The sequence below is a fragment of the Saccopteryx leptura genome, chromosome 2 (assembly GCF_036850995.1).
Source record: "Saccopteryx leptura isolate mSacLep1 chromosome 2, mSacLep1_pri_phased_curated, whole genome shotgun sequence".
In the NCBI taxonomy this organism is placed as follows: domain Eukaryota; kingdom Metazoa; phylum Chordata; class Mammalia; order Chiroptera; family Emballonuridae; genus Saccopteryx; species Saccopteryx leptura.
In genome coordinates, this window is record NC_089504.1 from 9,808,821 (window position 1) to 9,823,772 (window position 14,952).

At 37.7% G+C, this 14,952-nt stretch overlaps 1 protein-coding gene across 2 annotated transcripts in view; it reads right to left on the minus strand.

Annotated features, from left to right (window-relative positions):
- The window catches only part of PBX3 (PBX homeobox 3), a 222,472-nt gene that overhangs the window by 126,552 nt on the left and 80,968 nt on the right, over positions 1-14,952 (minus strand). The gene's annotated exons all lie outside the window — the stretch shown is intronic.

Sequence of the window (14,952 nt, forward strand, 5' to 3'; positions counted from 1 at the left end):
CATTTAATGTTCATAAACTTAAGCACATTGTAATTGGAATGTCTAGTTTCAGTGTGACATGAGCAGTAACATTTGTCCCCCAATCCTATACATTATATGGTACTACGAAGTATGTACAACAGTATTTCTCTGTCATATGTATGTAATCGTATCTAAGTGATGAAAGAATAAAGAAAATTAAAGAAATTATGAATAGGTGATTCATCATTTTTGTTTGGATACTTATCCTTTTTCCTCAAATGACATTTTCAATTCACATAAATCATCTTGAAATTTAAACAAGAGAAATTAATATTTACTTTACCTTTATAAACTTTACAGAATGTTATTTTTTAAAAAATTCAGTGATTCAGTTTCATTTTACAGTCAAAGGTCTATGGCATGAATACAATGGTACAACAAAATATTATTTATTTTTAAATTAGTCAAACAGTATACCAACATTGAACATCTGAGTCTATGAAAATTTATTTCAACATTTTTCTTTCAAGATAAATTACATTACTTTTGTAATTTCCTAGTATTCACTCATATTTTCTTAAGTAGTATATTGTCTCATGATACTATAACCTAGAAATAGCCAGGCTTATGGTGGCAAAGCTTCAAATATTATATACTTACATTTTTAAATCAGGGCAGACACCTGAGACAAAAACTGTCCCCAAAGCTGCCTACAACAGCTACATGCTGGTCACTCTTTCTTGTCAAGGCTGATTTATTGCCTCCTTGCTGTTCAATTTCACATTTTGTCCTCATCATATCCCTGGCTCATGATCATTCTATGCTGACCCTTGTAGGGCAGGCAGGGAATATTGATAAAACAATTATCTGTTAGCCGTTCATTTGATTTTCCATTTCAATTACGGATTGCACGAGGCAAAAGGAAAAAGATTGCATCATTGATTTTTCTACCTTACAACAGTACAGAGTTGCTTTGATGGTTATAAAATGAATGCAACTCAACCATGCTTTTAAAGGTCATATTTTTTGTTTTAGCGTATTTTTTTCAAAGCTTAACATATGCAACTATACACATTCTCTAAGAAAAAAAACTACCCTCAAAAACCAGGCTAAGTTGTTGCCCAGGTGAGAAAAAATATAAGGAAAAATGCTTCAGATGATCCTGAATTACTTCACAGCTGCATTCACATTACACAGTAAAGGACTTTCTGGAAAAGCACGCTGGTTAGGGACTGTCCAAGGTTTTCTGAAAGACTGAAGTATTCAGAGAACATAGCACGCAATCCCTTTCAAAGGATGGAAATAGAAACCACCAGGTCCTGTTTCTTAACCATAGTCACACAGTAATACAGAGTAGTTTCTCCAGTTCCTGTAATATGCAAGAAGCAGGTTTGATTTTTTTTAAAGCATATAATACTACTAACTATAACCGTGTTTAAACCCTCACCTATCTGAAAGGCTGATAATATGCCGTTGCTAGCCAGTGATCCAGGACGGTCACAGTCAGAGAGAAATGGTGCTGAATCTACTAAACTTCATTACGGTTCAGCGAATGGTACAGCTCCAGGGGATGTTCACATGGCCGACCTTAAGAAAAGTTCAGCCTTTGATCAAGGTTTAGTGTTCCTGGAGTTGCAATGGTACAGGAAAGGGTTGCCATTTTCTATGCCATAAGGTGCCGGTGTTGATCTTCTTAAAGCCCCAGAGTTTTCTTCCAAGACTGGATTATGCTCAGCAATTAAGGTAATGAACTAGCTGAGGTAACAAAGCATAATGATCTCTTTTGTCCTTTGAATTCTTATGAACTCCACTCATTCACAATAGTCTGGCATGCAAAGCTTTTTCAAACCCTGTACTGCTTAAAACTATGTAAAAATGATTACTTCCATTATGCCTTCATGGTTTGACATTTTTAATTTAAACACCTGTAATATTTAAGCATACTTTTCAGAACCAAAATACCCACTCAAAAGAATGCTAGCTTACATTCTGGTAATATTTTGACATTCTATATATAGTATATTTTAATGCCTGAAAAGATAATGTGATGAATCCATTATAAATATATCAAAATATATATACCTAGGACTTCTTCTTGATTTTTTTTGTTTTGTTTTTAAACACCAAGATTAAAAAAAAAAAGGCTGTTATTCTGATAGGTAAATTAGTCACTTATAAAGCTTGTTGCCTGTGTTAACATGCTTCAAGTTCAATGTGACCTAGAAGATGAAGACAAAAATATATATAAATTATAATAGAAAACGTCTTTAAAAATGGACCCTTTATATTATATATTTAATGTATTTTTCATAACTAAAAACCTCTTTTAGAGAAAAATATTTTACATAGAAACTGCATTTTCTAGAATTTGCTGTCATTTACTTTTACAAATATTTTTTAAAAGAGTCTGGGCACTATTTTTTACATTTTCTCAAATCTTTGCATGTTATAAACCTTCACCACTGCAGAATGTGCTGCTCTCTGATCTTTCATCTTAACACATTTCCAGCCCCAAATTTCACTTCAATCTCACCTCATCTCTCCATACTACATTAACCCCTGGCAATTGCCTTCCAAATGACCCCATTAAGCTGTAATTGCCTCAGCAGGCCTGCACTTTCGCTTGTAATTCTGTACCTCTCATCTCCCAGACGTTCTCTCAGCATCATTTCATGTTCTGGCTCCCTTCACTGAGCTCAGCTTATGACCTCGCTGCACCATGGCCGAAATGACTACTAAAAGCATAACAGAGACGGAATTCCATTACTTATTTTTAAAAGTTCTCTGGTGCCCTAATGTAATATTCTTTCGGGACTGTTGTCAAGGATACCAAGCACCGGCCATTAAAACCTTTTGTTTTCCAAGGCATTCCGTCTTTTATTAATAAATAAAGATAAAGATAATGTGCATCCAGCTGGTGGAAAGTCAGGGTATGTTTGCAATTTTCTCTCTCTATTACAACCTTATTCTTCTGCACATAATGTTTACAAAATACAGATAATAGAAAAAGCCTTTTTAAAATCCTCCATGTGCTCCATATGATCACACCAGACCCAAAATAATATAGGTATAGGTAAGAATGAATTAACATACACATCTAAAAGGCTTGAGAACAACTCCTTTTAAAATCTTATGTAAATTATATACTCATATTTAAGTAATTTCATGGAGACATTCATGATACTAGTTTATAAACGAAATTTGTAATCACTCCATGTTAGAATGTCAGTCTCTTATGGGTAAATGAAATTCCCAGTGGACAGTCTCAGAACAGTAGACCCAAATAACAAGGAAAACCTTATTAAATTCTCCAGCTAGGCTTGTGGACATTTTAGGAATGCCTGTATTCACCAAAGACAGAAAATGGAAAAGAAAATATCTCAATATTTCAGGATTGCTTCCAATCAGACAAGTCAGTCAAGCACTATTAAAAAAGTGAAAAGGTAAGTTTCTTTATCATGAAAGCCAAGGAGAGCCTCAGTAAAACTCAGTACAAAGCTAGAATTTACATAAAAATGGAAGGGATGAATTTTGTACACAAGAAAGACTACTTTCCCCCATAAACTAAACATGAAAATTTGGATCATATTTGAAACAAATTCTAAATGCAAAACTCACTAGTTCTAATACAAGTAAACCAAGCAAACAAAAAGAAAAAATCAGCAATTTTAAAAGACCTTCACAAAAACAATACAATTAAAAAAAAAAAAAAGTATGAGGCATAGCCTATATAAAATTGGGCACGGATGAGGCACAACAAATGTCCATAATCGTGAGTAAATATTGACCTGTTTTACCCTAAACTTCTACTGTTTTGGTCTAAAAACTGCTTTGTACATTTCCCTTTAAGTCTTCTCCTACCAATGAAAACCATTAAGCTAATACACTCTGCTAAGTGCCTCCAAAAAAACACATTTTTTGAAACCAAAGCTGCTATTTTCTGGACTAGACCACATTATATGCAAAATGAAAACACTGGATGTGTGAATTTCCCCTTACAGGAAGGCTGAGAAAGACTGAATGGAGAAGGACTGAATTCTTTTATGCATATAATAGTTCAGAAAACTGATATGATGTCAACATGAATGTGTTTTACAATAAAACTGGGTGTCAGAGCCAGAATGAATTCACTGTCTCTGCAGGCCAGAGTATGGCCACTGTTGCCTAGAATTGAGTCCAGTTGTCAACTGAACTGATGTGCAGCTTCAGTAAGATGGCCTGAAAGAGAAGAGCTGGCACACGGAACACTCGCTAAAGCAACTTTTTGCTTTAGAAACAAGCTTCTATGTCTAACCCCATATTAAAGAGGTCAGTAACTTTATCATTTGAAGGCAAAAGATAAATTGCCACTTCATCAAATAATAAAGATATAAATGAAAGGCTTCATAATAAGATCTTGAGATATAAGAAAATACATGCTTTCTGAATTATAAATCTCACATAAAATCATGTCATATGTCAGACAGAGTATTGCCTTTACTTAAAATTTCATCTAGACTCTTGTTAACAGTACATCAAAAACTTCACTAAAAAGCAAAAGCACCAAGGTCAACTATTTCTACCCATTTAAATTGTTCCACACTAAACCAATGCGGCAGTTTACTACATACAACATTCTTCTAATACTAACTCCAACATCCACAACGGTTAAGAGATCCACTTAATGTCCCTTGGTTCTGTAAGCAGGACAATCACTTCAGCCTACAGTAAAGAGAGCACTGCCCACCCCACACCATTTTGAATAAAAGCTAGCTGGACACACAGTACAGAGTATTACAAGCACTGCGAGCTCAAGACAAAACAAGTCATACAACGGTAAAGCTATGCTCCAGAGACTCCACTCTTCCCCTTCTTCTCTGTCACTGAACACACTGAGGTAAGACAACACTCAAGGGATGAAACAGCAAAGAGGAGGAAAAGCAGAGTAGTGATCAACGTCCTGTTGCAACAGTTATGTATGTATAGGAAAGTCCAGCCATGCACTTCTCTGGTCCTACCGTATCACAAATCCCAGGAAAAAGACAGTGCCTAGGGGATGCTAGATTAATACAGAGGAATAACCAGCAACATTTCTCCTGTTCCCACAGAACCAAAGCATTAGCCAAGTCTGATTTTTAAAACACTGCCACAAAATATTTGAGTTTTAAATGAGGAGAATAAATTTAACTATATGTACTTACCTAATTTAAAATTTAACTAGAACTTGGGAACAAGTCCAAACCCTACTGCTTAATAGCTAGGTGATGTTGGGCAATTCATTAAACCTCCCTATGTCTTGAAGTTTCCTCACCTGTAAAACAGTAATAATCAAACAAATCACAGTCGATGCATGTAAAGAGCCTATCACAATCCCTAGTATATGGTGAGTCCTAATAAATGTTAATACATAACAATGTAATAATTTCTAACTAATAATACAGTTAGATGCTATATAGTAATTGGGTTAGCTAAATCAACAGAAGACAGAAACTGTGAGGCCCTATACAAACAATAACAGTAACAAACTGAACAATTTAAAATCAAACAAGTACAGTAAATAATTACATAAAAGAGGTTCATTTTGGGTTTAATCCTTGACTTCCTTTATAATATTCTTTCCATGGCAATTCAATTAAAATGAGATTCAAAAGAAAAAGAACAAAGAAATAACCTTGGAATATATATATATATATATATATATATATATGGCATATTTTAAAACTAATATTTTTCAAATAAAATTTTTCTTCCAATAAAAAGATACTACACACTAGTGGTATAAAATTATACTCAATGCACCAAGAAGATCAAGGAGTTAGGAAAGAAAAATGCCCAATTCTTCAAAGGGAAGGAGGAAATTTTACTTGTGAGCTTAGCTATTGTTAAGGGATGGAATGTGTGTTAGTAGTCACACTAATAAGCTCCTAAAGTATACATATATAAGTAATGATATAAAAACAAAGCAGAAAAGGCTAGAAAAAAAATGTTACCTATTGTTGTATGTTGCTTATAAGAAATAACTGTCTAAAAAACCCAACAAACATAGGATAGCATTATTTGCATATAATCAGAACACTATTAAATAATTGCATTGTAAGTAGCACCTAAAACAAAATGGACATATTTCCAGTAGTTTAAAAGAAAATTCCAGCCTGGATAAATTCTTTATTATAAAGTTGTTTCTATCTACAGAAGAATTTTCTGGGAAACATTTTAAATACTAGCATAACTAAACAAATCACATTTATCCTCACTACCTTCTTTACTATTGGAGATAGAATAACAAAGGACAGGTCTGTGAACACTAAAAGCATAAAAACAATCCCTCTGCTGATACCCATATTTACACAGGGATCTGAATGGCCCACTGTCCAAAGTGCTCCCTGTAGCCCAAAAATGAGCATCACAAGATTGACAGATAACAGAACATTGTACTGGTCTCTTAAAGCTTTTGCTTTACACTAAGAATTTTTTTGTTTGTTTGTTTTTTGTATTTTTCTGAAGCTGGAAACGGGGAGAAACAGACAGACTCCCAGATGCGCCCGACCGGGATCCACCCAGCATGCTCTGCCCACCAGGGGGCGATGCTCTGCCCCTTCGGGGCGTCGCTCTGCCAAGAACAGAGCCACTCTAGCGCCTGGGGCAGAGGCCAAGGAGCCATCCCCAGCGCCCGGGCCATCTTTGCTCCAATGGAGCCTTGGCTGCGGGAGGGGAAGAGAGAGACAGAGAGGAAGGAGGGGGGGGGGGTGGAGAAGCAAATGGGCGCTTCTCCTATGTGCCCTGGCCGGGAATCGAACCAGGGTCCCCCGCACGACAGGCTGACACTCTACCGCTGAGCCAACCGGCCAGGGCCTACACTAAGAATTTTAAGCCAACAGAATACTTCAAAATGGAGTACAAAAGTATGAGATGAGATGTCAGGAGTTCATTATCTCAATTCCATAAATAGGAAAGTCATAAAAAAATACAATCCTGGAACATTTAAGAATCATATGCCAACATAATCCCTTTCTCTTATCCTTTACTTGGTCTCTTTTCTTGCTGTCCATCCAGTGTATATATACTTGAATGTATATAGTCATCCAAAACATCTTCCCTAACTCTCAGGGTCAGCAAGACTGATATGCTCTCTGGTTCCCAAGCTTTTAACCTCCCCATAACTCTTTGGCTTTTCTCTGTCAGCTCATGTTAAATCTTGCTAACTTATACTGTGTAACAAGTTACATGTGTTCATTCAACACAACTGGAGTTTACAACCTAAACCACTTGGTAACCAGTGCTTATTTCTACCTTGCATTCCTTTATTTATCCTTCACTTCCTAAAATCCTGTTTTTCAAGAATTATTTCCCATTTCATCCTTTGGCAAGAGCAGATAAAGAATTATATGCATAGGCCCTGGCCGGTTGGCTCAGTGGTAGAGCATCGGCCTGGCGTGCCAGGGGTCCCAGGTTCGATTCCCGGCCAGGGCACATAGGAGAAGCGCCCATCTGCTTCTCCACCCCGCCCCCTCTCCTTCCTCTCTGTCTCTCTCTTCCCCTCCTGCAGTGAGGCTCCATTGGAGCAAAGATGGCCCGGGCACTGGGGATGGCTCCTTGGCCTCTGCCCCAGGCGCTAGAGTGGCTCTGGTCGCAAAGGAGCAACGCCCCAGAGGGGCAGAGCGTCGCCCCCTGGTGGGCAGAACGTCACCCCCTGGTGGGCGTGCCGGGTGGATCCAGTCGGGCGCATGCGGGAGTCTGTCTGACTGTCTCTCCCCGTTTCCAGCTTCAGAAAAATAAAAAATAAAAATAAATTAAAAAAAAATAATTATATGCATAAAATTAACATTTATTGAGCATCTAGTATATCTCATTATCAGATCCAATTTCTTTTTTTTTAATTATTTTTATTTATTTATTCATGTTTGAGGAGAGAGAGACAGAGAGAGAGAGAGAAGGGGGGAGGAGCAGGAAGCATCAACTCCCATATGTGCCTTGACTGGGCAAGCCCAGGGTTTTGAACCAACGACCTCAGCGTTCCAGGTCAACACTTTATCCACTGCGCCACCAGAGGTCAGGCTCAGATCCAATTTCAATGAAGGTAAATGTGAAGTAGGTTACATATGTTAAGGGGTGAAAGACAAAGACGGTATTTTTATTACAAGGTTATTTTTTTATCCTTCCTCTTTCTTTTGAACCTCATTCCAACTGAATTATCACAAAAAAGGACGCTAATTTCCTCAATATATATAGACTTGTACAAGTGACAGTTATTTTGAATAAATACATTTCTCTTTATATATCATGTTTCCTCTTGATTCTTCAAACCTACAACGAATGAGACTCACTTGGTTCTCATCCCAAAATTATTAATAGTAGTAACATACATCTAACTGAGGACCTACTGTGTGCAAGGCACGTGACCATACACTTTCATACATGTTTTCATTTAATCCTCACAAGTACTTGCTGAGGTTAAGCACTATTAATTATCTCCATTTTAGAAATTTAAAAAGTTACTTCTTCGGCCCTGGCCGGTTGGCTCAGCGGTAGAGCGTCGGCCTAGCGTGCGGAGGATCCGGGTTCGATTCCCGGCCAGGGCACACAGGAGAAGCGCCCATTTGCTTCTCCACCCCTCCGCCGCGCTTTCCCTCTCTGTCTCTCTCTTCCCCTCCCGCAGCCAAGGCTCCATTGGAGCAAAGATGGCCCGGGCGCTGGGGATGGCTCTGTGGCCTCTGCCCCAGGCGCTAGAGTAGCTCTGGTCGCAACATGGCGACGCCCGGGATGGGCAGAGCATCGCCCCCTGGTGGGCAGAGCATCGCCCCTGGTGGGCGTGCCGGGTGGATCCCGGTCGGGCGCATGCGGGAGTCTGTCTGACTGTCTCTCCCTGTTTCCAGCTTCAGGAAAAAAAAAAAAAAAAAAAAAGTTACTTCTTCAAGGCAACCTGGTTGAAAAGTACAAAATTGGGACCCAAATCCACTGTATGACTCCAAAACTCATAGTATGGACCATTCATTCTTCTCACATGAGTATTAGGCTCCACCAAAAAGCTCCATCTTACCTTGCTGCCTTCACTGTTTCTCTTGCCTTGGCAAAAATTTGTCATCCTTAGATGTTACTTCCCTAAAAATTCTAACACTCCCCCCCACCCCCAAAAAAAATCCTTTTCACCTTTAAAATTCTACCTTAGTCTCTCAATTTCATAAAACCTTCTTAGATTAGTACCACACATTTCTACCCTAGATGATACAGTGACAGCCATCATTCCTGCCCTTTGTTTTCTCCAAACATTTTGTAATTTGGTACAAAGAGCTAGGGTTAGGTATATGTACTTTTGTTATTTGACACTGGCAGAGTCCAATTTAATCTCATAAGGAGCAAAGAACAGCAAGTAGCAATAGTAGCTAACAACAGACAATATTATTTATGTAGATAACTTGGTTCATACATAATCCCAAGAATGTGATTTAGTAGATTTTTCATATTCTGCAAAGTTTTTACTCCTATTCCTTCCTGTAGCTCGAATCTTCTAGTCTACCAAAATGTATCTGGAGCTTCTGATGATTCGAAGGAGCTGCAAGTTGAGCACTACAAATGGGAAGCAGTCTGTAGCTCAGTGCAGCAACTATTCATGTGGATTGCAGAAGTTTCTTTAAAATTCTCAGAGCAGGAAAGAAACTATTATCCAAAGTGTTCTTGTAAAATAAAGGAAAGAAAAAAGAAGAAAGGATAACGGAATCTTTTTTTTCCCTCAGGGTGCCAAATACATGCCAATGGCTCTGCTCTCAGAATGTTTCTGCCTTCCATTTCAGTAGAGAAGAACCAACTGACAATGCATCCTTTCCTTGCTGCCCTTCTGAAAACCTTAACAAAACAAACACGAGGAACATTCTTGAGACTTCTACTATTTGGAAAAATTAACTGCAGAAGAGTTCAAAACGGCCCTTTATTAATCTTAATTATTACCATCTCAATCCCTTTAAAGCATATTTTCATTTTAAGATTTTTAATAGAAGGTCGCATAGTTCAATTATATAAAAAGTACAACAGTTTTATGTCTTTCTCCTATTCCTGAACACAAACATCTTGTTATTCTTTATCTTATTTTGAGTAAGGTTGAGCAATTCTGTTTGCATGTTTAAGAATTATTGTATTGCCTTTTCTGTTAATTGTCTTTTCATATTTTTTGTCTATGTTTTACTGGATTAGAATCCAAAATACACAGAATTGCTATAAATTAGTAATAAAAACAAACCTAATAAAAAAAGGCAAAAGATATAAATAATTCACACACACACAAAAAAGTAAAAACAATTTGGTCCATTGTAAGTCTTAGCCACTATCACATCAGCATTACCGCTCTAAAAATCTGTTGAAAGGTGACACTCAAGGAGTTTCTGCCTTCCTTGTTCCCTTCTTCAGCTACATTTCTGAGTCTCAGTTGATAAAATGTTCTTCTCTCATAGAAACTTTCCCAGACTATTCTTTCTAAAGTTTCCTCCTACCCCAGGATAATCTTTCATAACATTTATCATGCTCTGAAATTATTCTATTTATTGACTTATGTCTGTCTCTCTGCACTTAATTATATGGTCTTTGTGGGCAGCAATATTTGTCATTCATTTTCATTGCTATATTTTCAATACCTAGGAGTATCTCTGGCTAGAGAAAGCAAGCAGTATTTATCTGACTGACGACACTGTTAAAAATTAAACTGACATTAGGACCCTCATATAGTGCAGATGGGAATATAAAATGGTACAGCAACTTTGGAAAAAAGGTCCATGAGTTCCTCAAAAATTAAACACAGAATTACCAAATGACACAGCAATTCCACTCCAAGGTGTATTCAAAATATAAATGTGTACACCCAAGAAAAATGAAAGTATAGGTCTACACTAAAACTTGTACACAAATGTTCATGGCAGCGTAATTAATAATACCCAAAAAGTGAAACAACCGACTATCCATCAACTAATGAATGGGTAAATAAAAAATCCACTCAATGAAAAATTATGTTGCAGTAAAAAGAAATAAAATATTGCCTGACCAGGCGGTGGCGCAGTGGATAGAGCGTCGGACTGGGATGCGGAGGACCCGGGTTTGAGACCCGAGGTTGCCAACTTGTGCGCAGGCTCAGCTGGTTAGAGCAAAAACTCACCACCTTGGACCCAAGGTCGCTGGCTCAAGCAAGGGGTTACTCAGTCTGCTGTAGCCCCACGGTCAAGGCACATATGAGAAAGCATTCAATGAACAACTAAAGTGTCACAATGCACAACGAAAAACTAATGATTGATGCTTCTCATCTCTCCGTTCCTGTCTGTCTGTCCTGTCTATCCCTCTCATTGATTCTCTCTCTGTCTCTGTAAATAAATAAATAAAATAAAAATAATCTTAAAAAAAAAAAAAAGAAAATATTGACACATGCTGTAACATTAAAGAAAAAAAATAACGTTAAGCAAATCATAAAAGACCACATATTCCATTGATTCGAAATGTCAAGATAGGCAAACCTTGGAAATGGGTATGAGCCTTTTTTGGGAGGTGATGAAAATGTGCTAAAATTATTATTGTTATGGTTGCACAATTCTGAAACTACCGTATTTCCCCATGTATAAGACACACCTTAATTTGGGGGCCTGAAATTTGGGGGGAAAAAAGGATTACATAAAGTTATTGAACTCAAGTTTTATTCATCATAAAATCCGTACAACTCCTCATCACTGTCAAAACTCCCATCCATTAGCTTGTCCTCGTCTGTGTCTGATGACGAATCACTGTCTTCATATATTGCCTTTCTCAGTTCCATCTATGGCATTTGAAATGCCACAATTCTTAAATGACTTGACAATGATCTCAATCTTGATATTATCCCAGGATTTTTTTCACCCAGGTACAAAGTTCTCCTATAGTTGGTTTCTTCACTCTTCCTGCTGATGTCAAATTGTCCCCAGAAGACTTCATCCACTGGTTCCATTTGTCTCTCATGGCAGCTTTGAAGGGTTTGTTAATGCTGACATCAAGTGGTTGGAGCTGGGATGTCAAGCCTCCAGGTACGATGGCAAGTTTTGTTTTTAGGTCTGCAGCAATCTTCTTTGTGTTTTTTGTTATGTGTGCCCTGAACTGATCAAGTACCAATCAGGCAAGTTTGCATAAGAGCCCACCTAGTCTCCTCCAAATTTTCTCAAACCAGATCTTCATCCCATCCTGATCCATCCAACCCTTGTCATGAACGTGGACAATCACTCCTCGAGGGATGTCTTCTTTTGGCATTGTTTTGCATTTGAAAATCAGCATAGGAGGCAGCTTGGTTCCATTGGCACAACAAGCTAGAACAACTGTATAATGGCTCTTTTCAAATCCACTTCCCTTCACAGTTACAGTTTTCACCCACTTCTTATCAACAGTTCTGTTACTTGGGACATCAAATTGAAGGGGGGCTTCATCCATATTTGCAATCTGTCCCAACTCAAACTGATGTACCTTCCGACATTGAATGATAAAATGATGAAATTCAAGGACCTTCTGCTCATAGCTTTCAGGCATCTTTTGGGCAAGTCTGGTGTGTGTACACACGCTTAGTCCATTTTGTTTCATGAACCTGAAGCACCAATTGTGTCCTCCTTTGAAATCAGTAACTTCTTTTTCATCAGCAATTCCTCTTGCCTCATGCTGAACCATCTTTGTGGACACAGGAATTCCAATGTCCCTTTGCACTTCAATCCATATCTTCAGTTTCCTCTCTAAATCAGGCCATTTTGCTGACTTGCCTCTCATGGCCTTCTTCTGCCGTGCCGTTTTCAGTAGGGTTTCTTCTTCCCAGAGCCAGTCTTGGGTTGATTTCTCAGTTGGAGGAGGACCAAACTTACCTTCAGCAGCATGACTTCCATTCACTTTTGAAAACTGGATCACTTTTAACTTGAAATAAGCATAGTACAAAAATTTTTCTGAGCCATTTCTGGGCAGAACATGGCAAAACATAACCTACCATAGTATACCAGTAACAAGTGTGAAACAATGAGCGCAAAGACAACGAGCACAAGAAAGCGGGAAATGCAAGTAAAAAGTCTACAGCAATTAGCACAAAAACAAGCGTGAAAAAGCGGGAAATGTAAGTAAAAAGAATCTATAACCACTGTATAAAACAGGGGTCCCCAAACTTTTTACACAGGGGGCCAGTTCACTGTCCCTCATACCGTTGGAGGGCCAGACTATAAAAAAAACTATGAATAAATCCCTATGCACACTGCACATATCTTATTTTAAAGTAAAAAAACAAAACGGGAACAAATACAATATTTAAAATAAAGAACAAGTAAATTTAAATCAACAAACTGACCAGTATTTCAATGGGAACTATAGGTCTGCTTTTGGCTAATGAGATGGTCAATGTGCTCCTCTCACTGACCATCAATGAAAGAGGTGACCCTTCTGGAAGTCGGCGGGGGCCAGATAAATGGCCTCAGGGGGCCACATGCGGCCCGCAGGCCGTAGTTTAGGGACCCCTGGTATAAAACGTACCCAGTTTTAGACCCCAAATTTTTTTTAAAAGGTGAGTCTTATACATGGGGAAATATAGTATGTTAAAGATAAACTGAACTGCCCACTTTAAGTGAGTGAATTGTACAGTATGTAAATTATATCTCAATAGAGCTGGACAAAATAAAAACTGTATTCTGATGCTTGACACCCAAGAATGGAGACATCACTACTATTTGCTGGAACTGATGCATCAAAATGGAAAGAAAAAACTGGAGGGAGAAAGAGAAGAAACAAAATCCCTTTCTTGGTGAATGGATTAAAGCAAAGAAAAAAAGCTCACAGACACAGACAACACTATGGTGACTACAAGAGGGAAAAGGAGGTGGGGAAGTAGAAGAGGATAAGGAGATAAACAGGGATGGAAGGAGACTTGACTTAGGGTGGTGAACATACAACACAGTAATACAGTGTATTCTAGAATTGTACGCCTGAAACCTATATAATTTTATTAACAAATGGCACCCCAATAAATTCAATTTAAATAAACTAAAAAACATTTTAAATCCCTTTCTTGAAATGCTAAAACATTCTATTTCCTGAAAAAATAATATATTTACAGATAATTCAATTTAATTTTTCTTTCCTTTTCCAAAAACAGAGGCTGATCTAGCACTGTAAAACATTTCCCTTATTTTCTTTGATCCAAAGCTCTCTTTATAAACCACATCTGTAGCAAACGTAGAACCAGATCTCCACACATCATCACTCTGCAGGCCTGACGCTGCTTCTTGGCATCTTGCTGAGATAGGAGAAAACGTCAAAAGCCAGTTTTCAGTTGGGAGTTATAACACTGATGAGAAGTTTAGATAGTGGCAGGGCAGGACTGCATTCTGTTATGCAATACCATTCTGGCACTTTCCTAGGAATCTAGAAGTCAAATATGTTTTATAGTAACATATGCTCTAATTCCTTCACCTTTAATAAAGAATAAAAGATAAAACATCTTTTAAATATCATCCTCAACCTTTTAGGCTACTGCCTTAAACAAAATAATTTAAGACCCTTTACATATCTTGTAATCAGCACAAATGATTTAAGAGCATTAACCTGAGTTAAGACAAGGTTGATTTGTGTTTTACACACCCAGCCTAAAACTTTTTGATTTAAGGTACTCAGCAAGCTGCCTTTGAGAGCCACGTTACAGAAAGTACCTAGAAAGTAAATACAGTGTAAATAAGAAAGACACGGGCTTTGGAACCAGATATCCCTCAGTTAGAATCCAGCGTTGTCACCTGGTCATGTAACCTTAGGCAAGTTACTTAATTTTGCTAATTCTGAGTTTTCTAATGTATAAAATTAGGGTAATACAAATTTATGGTGGCATTAGAGGATTCAGCAAGAAAATGTAATATATTTCTCATTATCAGCATATTCCTGGCTTACTGCTGTAGATACTAATTTCTTCCCCCTTTTTGCTCTTCCTCCTAATCATTCCTCAATAACTAGCACTGAAGCATAAAGCTCAAAAGAAATCTTTCTTAAGCCAAGTTGCAT